Here is an 18704-nt window from a genome sequence, read left to right on the forward strand (position 1 = left end):
TGCAGAAGGCTTCAACCTTCTCTCGTTCTCCAAACTTCCTTGGAAGGGAGCTTCAACCCCCTTTGCTCTTGTACTAGCTAAGATACTAGTACGTAGGTGCAGGCCTACAATCTTCTCTCCTTCAGGTACCACTTTTCATACATTTTCAGACTGGATATTCCTGAAGCACAATATTACAATCTGAAGACCACAATTCATTCAACCTTCATAAAACAACCAATACTCACATCAACAATCTTTGAATCACTGAACCACTGAAACCCTATCAAACCCAGTCACCAGAACACAGAGCAGACTACAGAACTCTGCAATAACAGTAAGACCCAGCTGTAACCCAAAAATCAAGCTCCAAAAGATATACGCTACTTCAATGAAGGCAACCCGTGCATACACGTGGTTTTACCGAAGAAAACCTGCGTACAGATCTAAAACTAATTTTTCATAACTTGCAGCTGTACCAGACATCAGTTATACCCATAACATAATATTGCGTCAGTCATGCGGATCTAGAAATACGCACAATAAAGATAGTTCATTTCAAACCATTTGACCCCGATCTCTCCTTAGATCTTGTTCTCCATCAACCGATAAGATCTCTCCTTAGCTCAGATCAAGCAATACATCATCAACCAATAACCTGCATGCTGGATCTAATACTTCATCAGATATTCAAGACATTTCAGATACACTTGCCTAAATATTTCCTTATCCTTATATAGCCTTAGGCCTTGTTCAATACCAAGAGCCAAAACCATAGAAATCCAATACCATCATCTTCAAAACTAGGGATCAGCACGTCCGTCGAGACACCAAGGTCCAAAACCATAGGCACAACTTCCAAGGAATAACCATCGTGGGCCAAAGATAAGTTTTCCACATACACGCGCTTTTACTGAAGCCAACCAGCGTGTACACGCGACTTGGTATATAGTGAACCAGCGTGTATATATTTTTCTTCATACTTGTAGACTGATCATCAATTCCTTGCTGCTACCCTTCTGCACTATGATTTGTTATCAGTGTGATTTGCCATCAAGGACAACACTTGTCTCATAATGCCAACATAGTTTTCAGAAGCGTATGCTGTGATTGGTTTGCTTTGTCCTTTGTGTAGGAATCAACTTGGAGCTGGCTTAGAAGGAGTTCTTCTTGCCGCACGAAGATCCCCAAGCGAATCTAGAAGGAACCAAAGGTGATCCTCTTTCCATACCTTGTCAATTTATGCTTGATAGATGAAAATGTGTGTAACTGGTAGCTTTTGTAGATAATATTACAGTCTATCGAAGGTCTCGGGAAGGGCTTTGAGGGTAGTTTTCATCCTGTGCATTTTACCCCACAGCAGAAGGACAACCAGGACCTCCTAAGTTAGGAGCCTCTTCTCTTTCTTTCTACACATCAAAAACTGCTACTCTTTAGTTTCTCTTCTTGAGGACAATACTGTGGGGAAGGACAACTAGGACCTACTAAGTTAGGAGCCTATTCCTTAGCTTACTGCATCTTGAATCAGAGACATTTTAGTTTCTTTAAACTTATAACTTATTCGTAATATGCATTTCCCTTAACCTTTGAGCCATGCCTTCCGAAATTGACTTTACCTGAAATCTATATACTTTGGACGTGCTTCCATCTCTACAAACCTGGATTGACAAGTAAAACACTTGCATTAGTTTACTTAATAAATTGACCTGATATTTTTGGCATCGTTACTGGGGAAGCACATTCAGATTTAATCAAAATAGGAAGCTTTAAACAAAAACAAAAATAAAATTTGTACTTAGGATTTTTCCATTATGATTCTATATGACTAAAAAAAGAGATGAAAGGTAGATCTGAAATAAAAACCCCCAATCACTAATAAAAACTCACTAATTACAAAATCCAGTTGCAAAACAAATATCTACAAAACATGATGTTAAATAAGTCGTTTAGAAAAGGAGGGTATGCTACCACAAGGATCTTCTCAAACCCTTGTCCAAAATTTAGAATGGTCACTAGGGATGAATCTTCATTTCAAAAGATAGAAGAGGATCAAAGCATCCATGAAGATGATCCATAAGAAAACCTAGAAGCTTCTTTTAGTTATCTTTGTAAGGAGATTAATGAGTTACGGATCACATGCGATGAAGTTCAAACAATAGATCTAGAAATTCAAGAATATCTAGCATATGATCCCTTGTGCATTCATGATTTTGAGCACATTCCACAAGAAGAAATTTGTGATATGACAATTAAGGAGAACCAAACAAAAAAATATCATTTCAAAAATTTGTTTCAACTAGTCATTAGGCCACAGCAACACTCCATTTTTCAACATTCTTTAGTGTCAAATCTTTATGATCAACTAATTTTTCAAGTCCAAGTATTCATTAAGGTATATTTTTCAAACTTGGATGTGAGTCTACTTATGATCTTGTTACGCAAATGGATGCATTGGAAATTCTCTTATACTTGAGAGAATGACTTATTTTTTATACAATATAGTAGGATAGAATAGAATAAATAAATAAATAGGTAGAACGAGTTCACAATAAGACTTTTGGTTCAAACTCTCATGAATAAATTCTTCAAATCATTGTTCAGTATTCATTTGGAAGGATTTCATGGAAAAATATAGGATCATTTTCAAACTATGTTTTTAAACAACGTATCTCTTGAAATATAGTTTTTAAATCCATTTTGAAATTTTCAATTTCGATCACAAATAAAAAAAATTATGATCAAAATCAAAACTAGGTCTCTTGTGAAATTTTGAGGACAGAGTTAGTACAACCTTGATTTGAGGGGTATAATGGAAACATTGAAACATGATATTTATAGAAAATATATCCCTTGGAATGTAGTCTCCAAATCAATTTGAATCATGTCAATTTGATATCATATGAAAAAAATATGCTCAAAATACTAACTACTTGTCGAAAAATATGCATAGTGACAATTCTAGGTCTTGACTGTTCATTGGAATATTTAACATACCAAATCATCTTATTTTAAAAACCTGTTTATATGAGAGATAGATATTCAAGTCTAGATCAATAAATAATTTGAATCATCCCATTTGGAGGACAAATTAAAACGTTATGCCACATTTAGTGACTACATGTCTTACAATCAACATAGTGAAACTTTGCCTCCTAGGTATGTTCATAAAAAATTTCGTGATATCAAACCTAAGTATTTTAAAAACCTGTTTCTACTAGTTATAAAATTATGAATCTACTTTAATCACAAAGCTTAAACACATTGATCTAATCTTTAACGAAAATGTTTCACTCCAAATATTGATCGTTGGTCTAGTCGAAAATTCACAAGGAGCTCTATCAAACAGGGTATTCTTCATCATTTTTAGCATATCATTTTAAATAATTTTGAAAACCTATTTATATTGGAAGTATTCATATGAATTCACTTTAACTTGTCTTTGGAATCCCTCTAAATGGACATAAAACAAAGATTTTGTGAACAAAATACCGCTAGTAGGTCTAGGTTGGCAACCATTCCTCAAGGGGTAAACAAATGAATTTTCTTTGTATATCATATTTGGACTTGTTGTTAAGAATTTATTGTAACTATTTTACATATTTCTTAGATGAATAGAGACTGCACACCTCTCTTCCCCCATCATCTAATATCGTATTGCAGGAAAATGTTATGTTTTTGCAGGTCATAAGAAGAATTAATGAATGAACACCATGGATGAAGGACTTTTCAAAGTCAATCTTTAAACATTCATATCTATGAATATGAAATTAAGATATCCAAGTCAAAGTAAATTGGAATTCACTTGATGTTGAGTTCATTCAAAGAAACTCAAAACTCTTGAAGCTTACTTTCAGTTGGTGACCAACAACACCAACAAACCTACAAGATGGATTCAGATCAAGGAAAAAGACATGAAGTTAATCATCAGAAGAACAAGTCAAATCCCTCACCATGATAACTCACATGCATTGCCTAAGAAGCCTTTCATAATCCATAATTTTCATGATGTTATTCATCTACCATATTGTATTCTGAGCTCCACAATCATTCATGTTCAAGTACACATCTAATATTTATCTATCCATCTACTCCTAGATCAGGACTTAAACCTAACCCACTTTCATAAGCTTTCCATACTTCACTACTCCATTATACCGCACATCCATCCAAAAAATAAAAATAAAATAAATAATAATAATAATAATAATAATAAAGAGGTTTGGTTGTGAAAATCCAGATTCTTGGCACAATACAAACCTGAATTCATACTAGAAAACCAAGTTACTTGGCTAGTATGAATTCTGAAAAATAAAAGAGTTCTATTTCATTTTCATTTGATTCTTATTTTTAATATTGAATTTTTTCTTCTTTGGAAAATAAATGTGAAGACTTGAGGACAAGTCTCAAAATAAGCAAGGGGGAGAGGGAAACAAAAGCATTATTACTTTTGTTATCCTTTCCATCTCAAACCTTGTATGCTTATCAAGACTCAATTTCAATTACTTCAAGCTACTTCAATCTCAAGCAACTGTATTGCAGAAGGGACCTGAGACATCATAATCAATATTTATTAGTAAGGGACATAAACAAAATCAATGTCATATGTTATTGCAGAAGTGACCTGATTATTCATCTTAAAATCAGCATCAAAGGGACCTGGGAAGCAACTACAAGCATCTACAATCCAGCGAAATATTCAACAGAATTCATTTTGAGGTCAAAGAATCGTCATCATTAGAAAAAGGTCAAGTGTTGAAAAAAGAGATAAGGTCATCATGAACAGAAGAAAATCATTGACAATGAGCTATCAAGCAAAAGCAAATAATTGTAAGTTTAAAGTATTCTTATTGCCTTCAATTTTAAAAAAAATTCTAAGATTGATAAACTAGTTTAAACTTGAATATGTAGTACCCCTATCCATGTATATATCATCCTACATTATCCTACATTACCCTATATCCTACATCACCCTACATTATATACATTTACCTCTTACATTATTCATTCACCTTATTACATTCATTAACCTTATTATAACCTTACATTCATCAATTCATCATTCACTCAACCTCATTCATTTTCATTTTTGACCAAACTTTTTGGCCACATCTCTTTTTTGGGCCAAAGTTTTTTTACCTCATGGAAAATTGCCTACAAAACAAGAAGGATTAGTCTCATATGCCTACAAAACAAGAACAAATAGATTTAATATCATTACAAATATACTTAACATCTTATTTCAAAAAGAATTTGATTTGAAATGACCCAAGATTATGGTCATTTCAAAACAAATCAATACATAAATATATGTAAATGATGATAGAAAAAAAAGGGCGCGTATGATTCAAACCACGGTTGGCACATAATTTAAAATATTTTGAAAAAATATATGGTGCAACAATAATACAAAGGAGTGACATACAAATCGATTTCATTTCAAATATCGATTTGGGCATACAAATGATGCAAGGTGATGGGAGTATAAAATGAAAAAGAGGAAGAAATGAGTGTGAGGCTTCCACATACAAGATTCAAAAACTGGTCAAATGTCCATGAAAGAACATAAACAATGGTCATCATCAAGCAGAGATACAGAGATATAGAGCCAACACTTTCACACAGAGGGGAGAAACAATTCATCATCTATGCAAAAGGGAATAGTAGATATAGAGGGTACCTTCACACGGAACTCAACGAGATTTTGACACCTCGACTCAGGTAAGAACACAACCCAGTGAAATAGAAATGGAGGAATAGGGTGTGTGTGAGTTTTTAATAGGAGAGGAGAACGTTGAGTGATTAGAATCCCACCAAGAAAAAAGTTGAGATCTCGAACTATATCCCAAGATTTTCACAGTCAGTACGAGTAAGATTTCATTGCAAGTATTTCAAATCTTGAGTTTAAGATTGAGTTAAATGCTAACAAATGATGTGGTAATTAAATTAAACCCTGAGCAGCAAAAATTTGGAGGCAATTCAAGTTTCGATTGTGTGGTGGCATTATTCAGGCTCTAGGTGTGAATAAAACTCCAAGAAAAACGTTGGTGGCAAATCTAAGTTTCCAACTGCGCAGTGGAAGTTTGTATTTAAGATCCAGGAGTGAAGTTGTTACACATCAAACTTCTATGGTATTAATTAAACTCAACATCAAATCATCGATTTCTTCCAAGATTTGATTTCTCAAGTTGAGTGAACACTTAGACAGCTCTGATGACTATTGTATAGCACCCAAGAATTTTCTTCACGTACAAGTGATTATTGAATTCGATTTCAAGTGCTAAGAGGACATAGTAGAAATCAATTTCAATTTCTGGAAGAACAAAGAGTTAATTAATCATTTCCAGAATTTGATTTCAGATTCTTAGGATACAAAGGAAAATCGATTTCAATTCCTGAGGAAGTAGAGAAGGTAAAATTGAAAGAAATTGTTCAGGTTTATTTCCAGAATTTGTTTTTTGATTTCTAAAGAAGGCAAAGAAGGTTGATTATTATTTTTCAAATTTTTATTTTGAGGAGGATTATACAGCTAAGAAAAATTGTAATCAACATGTGGGTTATTTTCATTATGATCTGTATCTGAACGTTAGTTTTGTTGTGTTAATTTCAATTACAAATTTATAAACATGTGCTTGTTTATTGCCTCACGTGCATAGTTCTCTTATGTTGTTTGTGATTGGAAATAGGTAAATTTTATGTCAAGTTTTACGTGAAATCATGAGTAGAATAGCGTGAAAGTAAAGTACCAAACAATAGTAATCCAATGAACAACAAACCATCAATAAAAACAATCAAAACAATGTTTTGATAAAAGGAGTTCACCCCTCTTGGGATACATCTCCTTGGTCAACTCTCCATGGCTCGGGCCTATGTATTTTCTCAAAATGTAAAAAATTACAGTGTAAAATGCTCTACAACTCCCGAAATTTTCCTCAATGGACTCAGAGCATCCCAAAACCCCTAATATGACTCTCCAAACTCTGCAAATGGACTATTAGCTCTTCTATGTACTTGCGCATTTGGAGGACCAAAATACTAGCATCGCCATGTGTTTTTAGCAAGCAGGGAGCTCACATCAGTCTGTTTTCCTCCTCCTCCTTCATTTTTCCTACACTCCCATAACCCCCCTTATCCATGTTTTACTCCAAAATTCAGTATAAACCCATTTTTGTTTAACTCTTGGGTGCTAAGTTTAAACTGTCATATAACCGCACGCCTTCGTAAAAAGCGCTACCCACGAAGCCCCCCTAGTCACATCAATCAAAAAGCACGTGCATTTAAGCCCTGCCGTCCGATCGTCCGCCGTAAGATCCGACGACATTCGCACCTCCTGACCCCGTGAATCGCCCGCACATTAACTCGCGAGGAAAGTGGTTTATTCCCTATCACATCTGCCACACGTCAGCCGATTATTCGCATCGCTCGCCTGCATACGAATACCACCCACCTCCGAAAAGTGGTGCAGGGGATACCGCCTGCCACCGAAACTACCTCCGCCTACACGTTAAACCCCACGCAGCTTCCGTGCTCGAGGACCATTGGATCTCCCCACCCGAGATCCAATGGCCTGTGATCTCCCCGTTCTCCTATCTACTGATATCTTCCGCAAACTGATCCCCACCATTCATCTCCTAGATCCAACGGTTGATATTTGTTCTGGTCTTTCCCATGCCTCCGCCATACTGTCCGTGCCATCCTCGACTGTTCTGTGTTGTCGAAGGATGAATGCAATCATCTACTAGCACTCTACACAGTTAATCTTCAACTACTGCATTCAACGCATTGTAGACCCGAGAGAAAGAAGGACGACACTAAAGGAGAAAATTACATTCAATAGTTAAGGAATTCCGTCCTTTATGACACTCCACCTGCTCGAGGAGTACAACATGTTAGAGTTGGTATTTTCATCCCTCCGTCAGAGATCAAATCCTTTTGTTGAATTCCATATTAGGTGTCCCACCCATTCATTTGCATTCCATTAGGCACATGGATCTTCTGACGGTAGTGGAATTCCTATAGTTTCCCTCATGTTATCTACTTGCTGGCTCATGTTTGTTCATTGAAAAAGCATATACAATCTTCTTTTTATCTTAAGCTTGCAAAGATTGTCTTTAGGGTTTCATTGTCAATTAGGTCTAGGGTTTCATTAGGGTTTGGTAAAAAATGTTTCAAAGTGTCCAATAATAACCAACAGGTCATGAGGAGGTTTCAACATCAATAAAATTCATCATCAAGTGTTCAAAAATATGTTTTTCCTCAAAACTCTATTTTGAGGAAAAAATAGAGTATTTAGCTTTTATTGTACAAAAATCATGAAATTTTGCTTTCTTCATTGTATATCACGCCATCTGTAATCCTGGTTTCTTTCCTTAGCCCCAATAGTTCCATCACCTGCAAAACAAGCAAAGCTCAGGTCATTAAGTTCATCACAAAGTGAAAAAGCAGTGAAAAAGTCTAAAGAACAGAGTTTGAAAATAAAGTCATTTGCAAAACATTATGAAAGTGGGTTTGGCAAAATTAAATTTGAAAAGCTCCATGTATAAATCATTTCTTCAAATGTTGAAAGCTCATTTTCACTCCAAGAGCAAAGAGGAAGCAAGGCAAATTGATTTTTGTGAGCAAGTAAGGATATCAGGTGAGAATCGTTGGAAGTTGTCGACGCGGCGCACTCACCAGGCACGGCGCATTGGGCCTCATTTAACAGTGTTAAAAAGCAAGGGCATGGCGCATATGCTGGGCATAGTGCATTGGGTTGTATGCACAATGAACATAGCCAAAGAGCCCGAAAAATTACAGAGTTTCTCCAATCGCCCAAAAACGCACGGATTTGTTAGAGGTCAAACACATCACCAAAAACAGTTCAAGATAGTTTGACATATCAGCACCTACTTTTCCAAGGCAGTCTACCTACCAACAGTCATGGCATCTGATCCTTCATATGATTATGAAGAGGATACCCAAAGTGACTCACCCATAGAGGGACATGCATCCAGGAGGCCTCATAGTGGTGGCAAACATATCAGAGAAGAACCAACAACTCTTGCTGAGTTACAGGCCTGCCCTCTAGCTATCTTTTGTTTCCAACATTAGTCATGTTATGAATTTTGTGAGAAGGTTGTTGATATTTAGTTTCATCATGAGTTGGCTCGCTTGTTTGTACTGCATTTACATGGTGATCAAGCCACTCTTGCTGGTGTCACTTTCACATTAACACTAGAATCCATTTCATTAGCAACTGGCATACCTAACATTGGAGAGCCATGGAACACGAGGAAAAAAATTGACCGGTAGCATTATGAACCGTACATCAAACCTGGCTTTTTGAGATAGCTCAAGAGAGTGTTTCCTTTTTGGTACCTCAAAGATGAATATGCTCCTTTAATGAAACTCATCATGAAGTATCTCACCTGTGAGGGCTGGTTCACCCGCTTATATGCTTATCATATCAGGCTGCTGATGCATTTTACCTGGGTACGGATGATGAACATTCCTTAATTCATGTGCCAAAAAATAGAGAAGATGACCACCCTTGTGCAGCACAAGACTCCTCAGTAGCAGTTCAACAGTATTTATCATTTTTCTCTCACCAAAATTGTGGTCGTTCATCAGCTTGGTTTACAGGGCATCACTTGGGATGACTTCATCTCTCGTGAGCTTTTTAGAGCTTCACAAGGACCTTCAGAGGCTAGGCATGAGACAGGTGGACCTTCCTATCAGCATGAGGGCCATGAGACACAGACCACTAGTGTGTCAGTGTTCATCACCTATCAGAAGGGCACTAGATGGTTGTTTGCCGCAACAAAGAGAGTGTTATCTCCACCCGGGGTGGAAGGGGCCTCTCTTCCATCATCAGCACAGCAGGTTCAGGACCAAGGCAAGAGGCCACTATAGGAGGAAGGACCATCAGGTGAGCGGGAGACTGATTTCATCCTCATTGAGGGTGATGATACCGATATGGGCCCGAAAAGCACAAATCTTAGAGAAATCATTAAGGAGCACTAGGCAGACATTGATGCCTTGTCTACCAGCTTGGATAGAGCTAAATGGACTATATAGTACCTGGAGCAGAGGAATAATCAGCTTGAGGACCAGCAGGTGATTATGGAGTTGCAAAACATTTAGGAGAATCGCCAAGCTGCCCAAAGGAGGAGGGTGAAGTTCACTTCACTGGAGCAAGAGATCAATACCGATAAGGAGTCATGGCTTGAAAGATTCAATTTCCACTTGGAGAGGAAGCTGGAGAAGGTTGTCAATGAAAATAATATGCTCAAATACCTGTCATATCATTACTTGTCCCGGAACTTGGTGTGCCAAGCGAGAATCAGGAGCTTGAAAGCAAAGTCAAAGAGAGCATCAAGGAGGAAAAAAGAGGATGAAGGACTTCAGATATATCATATTGGCTAAGGCTTCCTTGGCCCAACATCATGTTTGATAGAAAAGACTCAACCCAAATTTCAAGAAATTTGGAGCAATTTTTGCATTTTGAAAATTTTTGGCACAAAAAACAAGTTTTTCTACCCTATGCGCTGCGCCACGTGGCGCTCACTTTTTCTAGGGGCCTCCAAATCACAAAAAATTAGCATTTTTGGATTTTGCATGAAAAATTATGCTTTCCTACCTATGGCCAAGAAATTTGGGCAAGTTTTGAGCCGTCAGAAAGGTCAAAAACACTCAAAAAATGACCTCACTGTCCCTATTTTGACACACAGGAAGCAATGTTGGGAGAATGGACTTCTGGAGTGGAAACTGGAGGCCAAATTGAAAAATTCCACTTGGGTTGGAAAGTAGACAGGTAGAGCTTTCCCGCAAGCACTTTTGGAGCTCATTTGGACATCGGAAAGTCCTCCAAAAGTGTGTCCAAACAGGCACAATGCATAGAGAATCAGGGGCGACACATAGATGAAAAATTGCCAGTTTGACCAAGTTTTGCTCTGTTTTTCGCCCAGTTTTGCCTAGTTTGACTTTTTCAGTTTCCTAATGGAAAATTTATGATGTAATTTTATGAAAATTGATGGATCATGATGTAAATATGTTATATTTTCACTTGTAGAGGTAGATTCATCAGTTTAAAGGTTGTTTGAAACTGAATGAATCAGTTCCCTTGTTTCTAGAGACATGCTGTTATGTTGCCTAGTTTCTAGTTCTTAGTTTAGAATCAGTTGGATCAGCTCCTAAACATGTGAACTCGATCCCTAGAGGAAAGGATGAGCTATGTTTGCCTATATTATGTTGTTTTTCAATCATTAGCATGGTTGGACTCTTGAGAAAGCATTGAGCTTCATTGTACACTCATATTTTCATTTTGGCTAAGGAATTGAAACCAGGATTTGTAGCACTCTTTGGGATTCATGTGGCAATTTGTCTTGGTACAATGCTTGTATTTGTAATTGTGAATTTGTTTATGTGATTGCACGCCATTATCTATCTTATTTCTTCTGAACTAAACAAACAAGAGTGTAAGCAGAATCCATTGAAAGTGCAGTGCTCTACTTGAAGTTTGCTTTAGTTCTTTGATGTTTTCAGCTGTTTGGGGAGGATCCATGATTGCTCTTGCCCTCTTCAAAACCTCACCTATCTATTCCTTCTATATCACTCAAATTTAAGTGCCCAAACGATTGCCTACCTTGCCCCACTGAGATCTCTGCAAAACTAAGCCTCAATCCCCGCACCCAAAATCTATCTTTCCATCTGAGCCAACAAAACTCCATTTTATCAAATCAAACTCTCTTGAACTTATACCTAGCCTAAGATCATAAGATATTTCAGTCATCTCAAGCCCTCATCGATCATTATTTGTTGATATTGACTCGGAGAGAGCCCTCTCCTGACCTGGTAGGGCTAGTTACCAGGCTGAGCATGGTTTGATGTTGGCCCTCGATCCTACCTTTTCAGCCTGAGGTAAATCTAGGCTCTAACACAACAGAGTACCAAAAAACGTCAAATTCATTCATTGAAGCAACATATCGTAGCAGAGGCCCATTTTAGATAGTTAATGTGGTTGGTGGTCCATTATGACCCTTCCACGCATAGAATAGCAGGGAATTTTTGTAATCAACCTCTATATATACCCAAAAACAAGATGTAATGAAGGTTGATGGTTGTAGTTTGATATAAGGTTCAACTTCTAGAGACTGTAACTACTATGATACTTGCAGCGACTGGTCTTCATTTTCAGCTAATACAAGCTTCTTTTGCTGTTAATTTCTCACTTTCCATTTCTACTTTGTTCTAGGTTGTGCCTGTTATGTATTTTTCATGTGCTCTTGATGTTTAGCATTAGAGGGGCTGCCATCCCACCTTTGTGTTAGAATCTAGTATGTATCATTGAATGTGCTATGCAGGTTTCTATTTACTTAGTGCCAGAGAGCTGTCATCCTGTCTGTGCATTAAGAAATAGATTTGCAGACCTATTTACTGGTTGCAGCCAGCCATCACATGGTCTTGTGCATCTGCTGGTGTGGTCAGTATTCTCCATGTTCACCTAATCCTCAAACTGTGAGTAATTGGTGGTCTAAAGCCTTGTAGTCTCGGGGTGTTCACCCATGTTTGGAGTTGAGCATAGTAGAAGTGGTTATCTGGCTCGAATATGCATCATTCCTTCCATTCATCCATCTCCAACATTTTTTTGAGTTTGTAATGTTCCCGAGCATCTCTGAGATACAACCTAGGAGAGTTTCTTGGGGTGATAACATTAATTGGTGTCGTTGCTGGGGAGAGGAGATTGAAGCTCAGCTTCCCTTGGAAAATGACACAGTTCCAGATTTTGATGATAGACAAGGTCTGGGCACAATTCTGGTTGTAATCATCTATCTGGAGACTCTACTGGAGGAAGACCAGCCTTTGGCGACTCCACATTGCAGTTCTGGTTCAGTTTGTGAGGCATACTCGAAGAAATCCTCAGAAATCACCAGGTGACTCAGTGCCTAACCCTGAAAAGATTGCTAAGCAGAAGAAAACATCACAGAAAGGAGCATCAAGATCAGGTAAGCCTAATAAATCTTATGTATCTCTACAAGAGAAGATTATAGTTGAGAATACACAATTTGAAGATATAGGGCCTAGTATTGCTAGTGAAGAATCACCTGCAGAGATTAATAAAGCTCCTTGTCCATCTAGTTCCCCTTTGAATCTCAGTCCAAAGAAAGCTTCCCATACAGTCCATAACATCCTGTTGTTCCTTTTATCCATTACATTGCTTCAAACTACTCAATCTTCCAGTGTCCTCCCACATACCCCAGTCATGGCAGGACAGCAAGCACCTACGAAGAGAGAAAGAATCATAGTTTCTAGGTATGGGTCTTTAGTTTTTCCTGTTCCTTTGAATGCCATGCCTGCTAGAGAGTATCAAAAATATATGCCCAAATTCACTGGCACAGAAGGAGTAACAACTGAAGAACACCTTGAGTCTTTTTATAGTTATGCTGATAACTTGGACATAAGTGAGGATGATGTGTGGATGAGAGTTTTTTTCCAAAGCCTTGATTGTGAGGCTAGGAAGTGGTTCAGAGAATTGCACCATAGATCCATAATAGACATTGAAGCATTGGATGATGCATTCCTGAAGCAATGGGGAGATAGAAAATACCTGCTCTACTATCATACAAATTTTGGTAACCTAAAGAGGGAGAATGGGGAATCTTTGCCTGAATTCAATAAAAGATTTAACCGTATGTATAGTAAGATACGACCTGAGACAAAGCCTACCCTGACCTCTGCCAAACTCACTTATGTCAATGCTTTTGACTCTGATTTCTACCTATTTTTGGGAGAAAGAAGGTGTGCCACTCTAGCTGACATGCAAGATGCAGCACTAGAGGTGGAATCTAATATTGTGGCTATAGAAAAGCTTAAAAGTCATGCTGATAGAAGGAGGTAGAGAGGTGAGGCTTCTTCTTCCTTCACTTCATCTTCAGAGCCTAAATTAGATAAAATGACTAGAATGATAGAGTCATTGGCTGCAAAGATATCTAAGCTGAAGGTTGAGCAGAACTCAGGAAAAACAAGGCAGCAGAACACATTTACTCCAAGAAATCCAAATCCATTCAGAAGAGCAAATTAACAATTACAAATAATTTAGAGGGGTAAAGAAGCTAATGAAGAACAAAAGGTTCAAGCTCCTTTTCAAAATTTAGTCATGGAGGAGGAACAATTTGAAGATGAGGATGAAATTCATTGCATGGAAGATAAAGGCAGTGCTGCATTTTTAACATTCGTTGCATATGAAGAATCATTGCTGCAGGAACAAGACATTTAGGAGTGGGACAGAGAGGCTGTTCTGTAGACCGGTGAACAACGAAGATTTAATCTGAGGTCAAATGCAAAAAATGTCAAGGAGACTCCTTCCCAAAGAGCTACTGTTCAAATAGAGTCACGGAATATCAAGAAGAGAAGACCAGCAGCTGATCTAGTCATCCTTAAAGCACTAGTTCAAGAGGTAAGAGGTTCTAATAAGCTACCTTCCTCTTTCAGCTTAGAGTCAGAAGTCCAGAAGTTAAAGATATCTGTGCCTCTGGTAGAGTTGGTAAAGAGTGAATGTTTAGAAAGCCTATCCTTGAAGCTCTTGAGCTGGAAACCACACAAACCTCCACTGACTCTGTCAATTTGCAAGATGAAAAACCTGTCGTTGTGCTTAGCCCCATGATTGAACCCGCTGATAATAATTCTCCATCATTTTATGTCTCCTTGACCATTCATGACAAAATCCTCCACAGCTGCCTGCTAGATACAGGGGCCAGCCATAATTTGATGCCTAAAGCTGTCATGGAAGAGTTAGGCCTTGATATCACTAGACCATATCATGATTTATTCTCTTTTGATTCAAGGAAAGTGAAATGCCTAGGATTGATTAAAGACTTAGACATTACCCTAACTCAGTTTCCCATGAAGAATATGATGATGGATATTGTGGTAGCAAATGTCCCTCCTAAGTTTGGCATGTTGCTGTTTAGAGGATGGATTAAGAGACTAAGTGGCACATTACAGAATGATCTATCTTATGTCACTATCCCAGTCTTTGGAGGAGAAAGCAGGAGATTATACAGGGAATCACAGTTGGCATACATCATTAGTGATGAGAAGAATCCTACTAATCATCCCATATATGTTGTGGACACTGATTTTGGAGCATGTATCCTCCAAATATAAGAATCTCAGAAGGCCTCAATGCAGCTCAGGAAACCAATAGTTCAGGCTGAGGAAGAGCAAGGAGGTTAGGTTTGGGAGATGTTCTTTGATGGAGCATGTTCCAGAGAGACTGCAGGAGCAGGGGTGGTGCTGGTATCTCCAGAACAAGAAAGCATACATCTGTCTTTTAATCTGGCTTTCCAAGTCACAAACAATATAGCAGAGTATGAGGCTCTGCTATTGGGCCTTAATGCAGAAAAAGTCAGAGGAATCAAGAACATAAAGGTGTTTGGAGATGCCGATTTGATCATTCAGCAAGTAAACAAAACATTTCAAGCAAAGCACCCAAGGCTGAAAGCATACAGACATGAGGTATGGACACTCAAAGATTCCTTTGATAATTTATGTATTTAATATATCCCTAGAGCCAGAAATCAGCTTGCTGATTCTCTTGCTGTGTTTGCTAGCATGTTCATCCCTCCCATTCCTCCCAGATTAGTTTATGAAGTTCAAATGAAGTATAGACCATCCTTGCCTGATAATGTCCACCATTGGAAAGTTTTTGAGGATGATGTTGAAGTGAACAGATTATTGCAAGTCATTGATGGATTTTCTGAAATGCAAATTGACCAAGAGAATGAAGCCTTGCAAGAAAGCCCCCAATCCCAGCTTAGAAATAAAATTGGCAAAGGTAGCATTGTCTAGCTTCCCAGAAATCATATACTTAAGGGTTTAATTCCTTTAGAAATACCGTTTGACCAGAATGATGTACCTTACAAGGCTGCCCAAAAAGAAGATCAATCTACAGTCTGTAAGCATGATATAGGGAGTCGAGGTCAGCCTAGATACGTAAATCTGTCTTCTCAGTTTTCTACTGACCAAAATTCTGAATATTGCAATTTTCTAATGGGTTTGCCTGGGAATATGGTTGTTATAGACATTTTTTGCCACTGCAACCCCAAGCATAAAATCTCCATAAACCAAGGGCTCCTAAGTCCCTAAAAGTGTTGTTCTAACCCCTAAAGGAACTAGGTCAACTGATTACAGCTTCTCCCAGAAGTTCTCCATGAAAAACTACTCAGAACTGGTCAAAACAGGGTCATTTCACCTGCTCCATAGGCAAAGTGCATTGCATCTCACCTAAGTACACTCTGTGGGTGCGTTTCATTTCAAAAAGCCCTTCTATGGGGTGCGATGGGCGAGAAGTGACAAATGGCAGTGTCAATCCACAAGGTGGAGATGCATGGAATCTTCCAGAAACTTCTCCTGTGACACTTGCCTCTCTGAATTCGACCAAGGATGAGTAAGAGATCATCAATCTCCAAGTGGAAGCAAGAACTATCAGATGGAAGAAGTTAATCAAATCACAAGCTGAATCATCTCCCTTACAGATATCTATATATGGATCCCTCATCCCAAAGATCCAGAGGCTGGAATTTTGCATCTTGTAAGGAATTGCTGTTGGTTTCTTGAGGCAACATCATAGTGTTGGGTGATCTAAGCTTTGCATGAGGTGAAGAAGGGCTTACTTGCTGAGAGGATGATGCTGGGTCAGAACAACTGGTTGTAACTCTGTTAGCTCTTTCTTGATTATCAACAAAGCTATTCAAGTTTTCCTCCATACTCTTGTGTCATTTATGTTTCGTGCATTTGTATGGTCAATTTACATCTGATCCTAGATTGTTTATGATAATAGATCCATATTCTTGTATAGTGTTATGCTGCTTTGATTCTACAGGTACTCTGTGAAGCTGGGTGTACAGGGAAGCAAGTAGCAAAGGACTATCAGGAGAGAGGAATTGAACTAGGAACCAAGCGCAAGATAGAGGTTGGTCTCCTTTATTCTTCTCTCATATATATTTCATAAAGTAAAAATGAAAGTAGCTTTACTTTGTTTCTTTCTAAGGTAGCTACCACACCTTAGTGGGATTAGCAGTTCTGCATAGACACTTTTCCCTGTAACAAAATGGCCACTCCACTGGGGAGCGACTAGGTTGTTTGTTAATCTACATTTTGTTTATTTTATAAACTTACAGATGGAGCCTGAAGTTGAGTAGGGTACCTTTCGAACTGCATTTGCTATGCAAATGCAAAGTAGATAAATTCCGCTTCAATCAATCTCTCGGTTTTGTTTATGAATTAAACAACTTATTTACAAACTCTCTAATTGCCCTTGTGGTGGCTCTAGTAACCTCCTTAGATCTCCCCCTGTTGTTGATTTACTGATTACCACTTGCTCTACCAAAATCCCTAAACTGAACTACAAACTGTGACCCGGAACCCAAGCAAAGTCTCGTCTCTAGCCCAGCGTAGCCTCTGTTCTGTGAATCTGAAATTCAGTGCACTTCCCGAGTGTAGTAGGTGCGCTGCATTTCAAATTCACTGTGTTACAGGTGCGCTGATCAGACTAGGCATTGTTCCTGAATGTTGGTTTCTGTGTTCATTCTTTTCAGTTCTATTCATGAATTTTGCTGCCTGTAGTCAGTACACCTCTGTTTGAAACCCCTTTCCTTGCTGATATTCCGCCTCCATTGTGCAAAGAACTGTAAATTCTTTTGTGTATTTGTTGAGTCAGTTTCAGTTCTCCTTTGCAAAAAGTAATGTAATTGTACTGTCGTTTCTTGATTTGAAAGTGTCGCAAGTGTTGTTTTCAGTCATAGAAGAGAGTCTGATTGCTCTTGATAGTCGATTACTCTATTACTATTGTATTTGATCTGAATTAGTAGTCTTTCTAGTGTCGAAAGCAAGTCTTCATTTTGAATTTGAAAAGAAACTTGTTAGTAATTTTCGCTTGAAAGTAATTCAGATTTGCGCATTAGCTTTCTTTTTATCATTCACATATTAAGAAGGATGAAAACAAATACATGCATGTGCATTTGCATTTAGACTGTTTGATTGGTTTGATTTAGGACAGTGCATATAGTGTGTGCTCTTTGCTCTTTGTGAAAGAATATTGTCTCTCTTTCCTTAGTAGCTAGGATTTTCATTGTACAAAGAAGATAAAAGACTGTTTATCATCTTAGATTGCATTTTAGGAATTGTACATCTACATCACCCGGTGAACTTGAAAGGCAAATTGCTTAAGCAAGATCAACTATAAAATAAATTTAATGAATCTAACAACGCTTTGGAACCTAACGCACAATATCTAGAAGTCTAACCTAGAGACGTATTCCGACGTAGTAAAGCCTGGTAACTATTGTTCTCACTATTGGTCGGGTAATTCCTCCACTTTGAGATGATAAGTGCCAGTACGGAATTGTGCTCCCACGTACCGTCGAGTATATTTTGGGAGCCCACAATAGGCTTAATCCTTTATCCATAGGAAGCTGTGTCTGCCACCCTATCGATCGCAATGCACTGAACACTGCATTCGGGAAGATTGACTGCCGTACCGTAAAAAGTATTCTGCAGTTTTGCAATTGGTTTGGTAATCCCTCTGCCTAGATTTCCAGAGCAGTCCCTTTCATTCCTTTTCAGACTCCTTAACAGAAAAGGTCCATCTGAGCACTTGTCACTTCAGGCTCATTAAAAATCGAAGGCGACTAGAGTCATCTTTTGTTTTTTCTCGACTCTTTAAAATTGAAAAAACAAGTTGTGTCAAA

This window comes from Pinus tabuliformis, chromosome X, assembly GCF_031772625.1.
Source record: "Pinus tabuliformis cultivar Carrire ecotype Pingquan chromosome X, CPIR1, whole genome shotgun sequence".
Taxonomy (NCBI): domain Eukaryota; kingdom Viridiplantae; phylum Streptophyta; class Pinopsida; order Pinales; family Pinaceae; genus Pinus; species Pinus tabuliformis.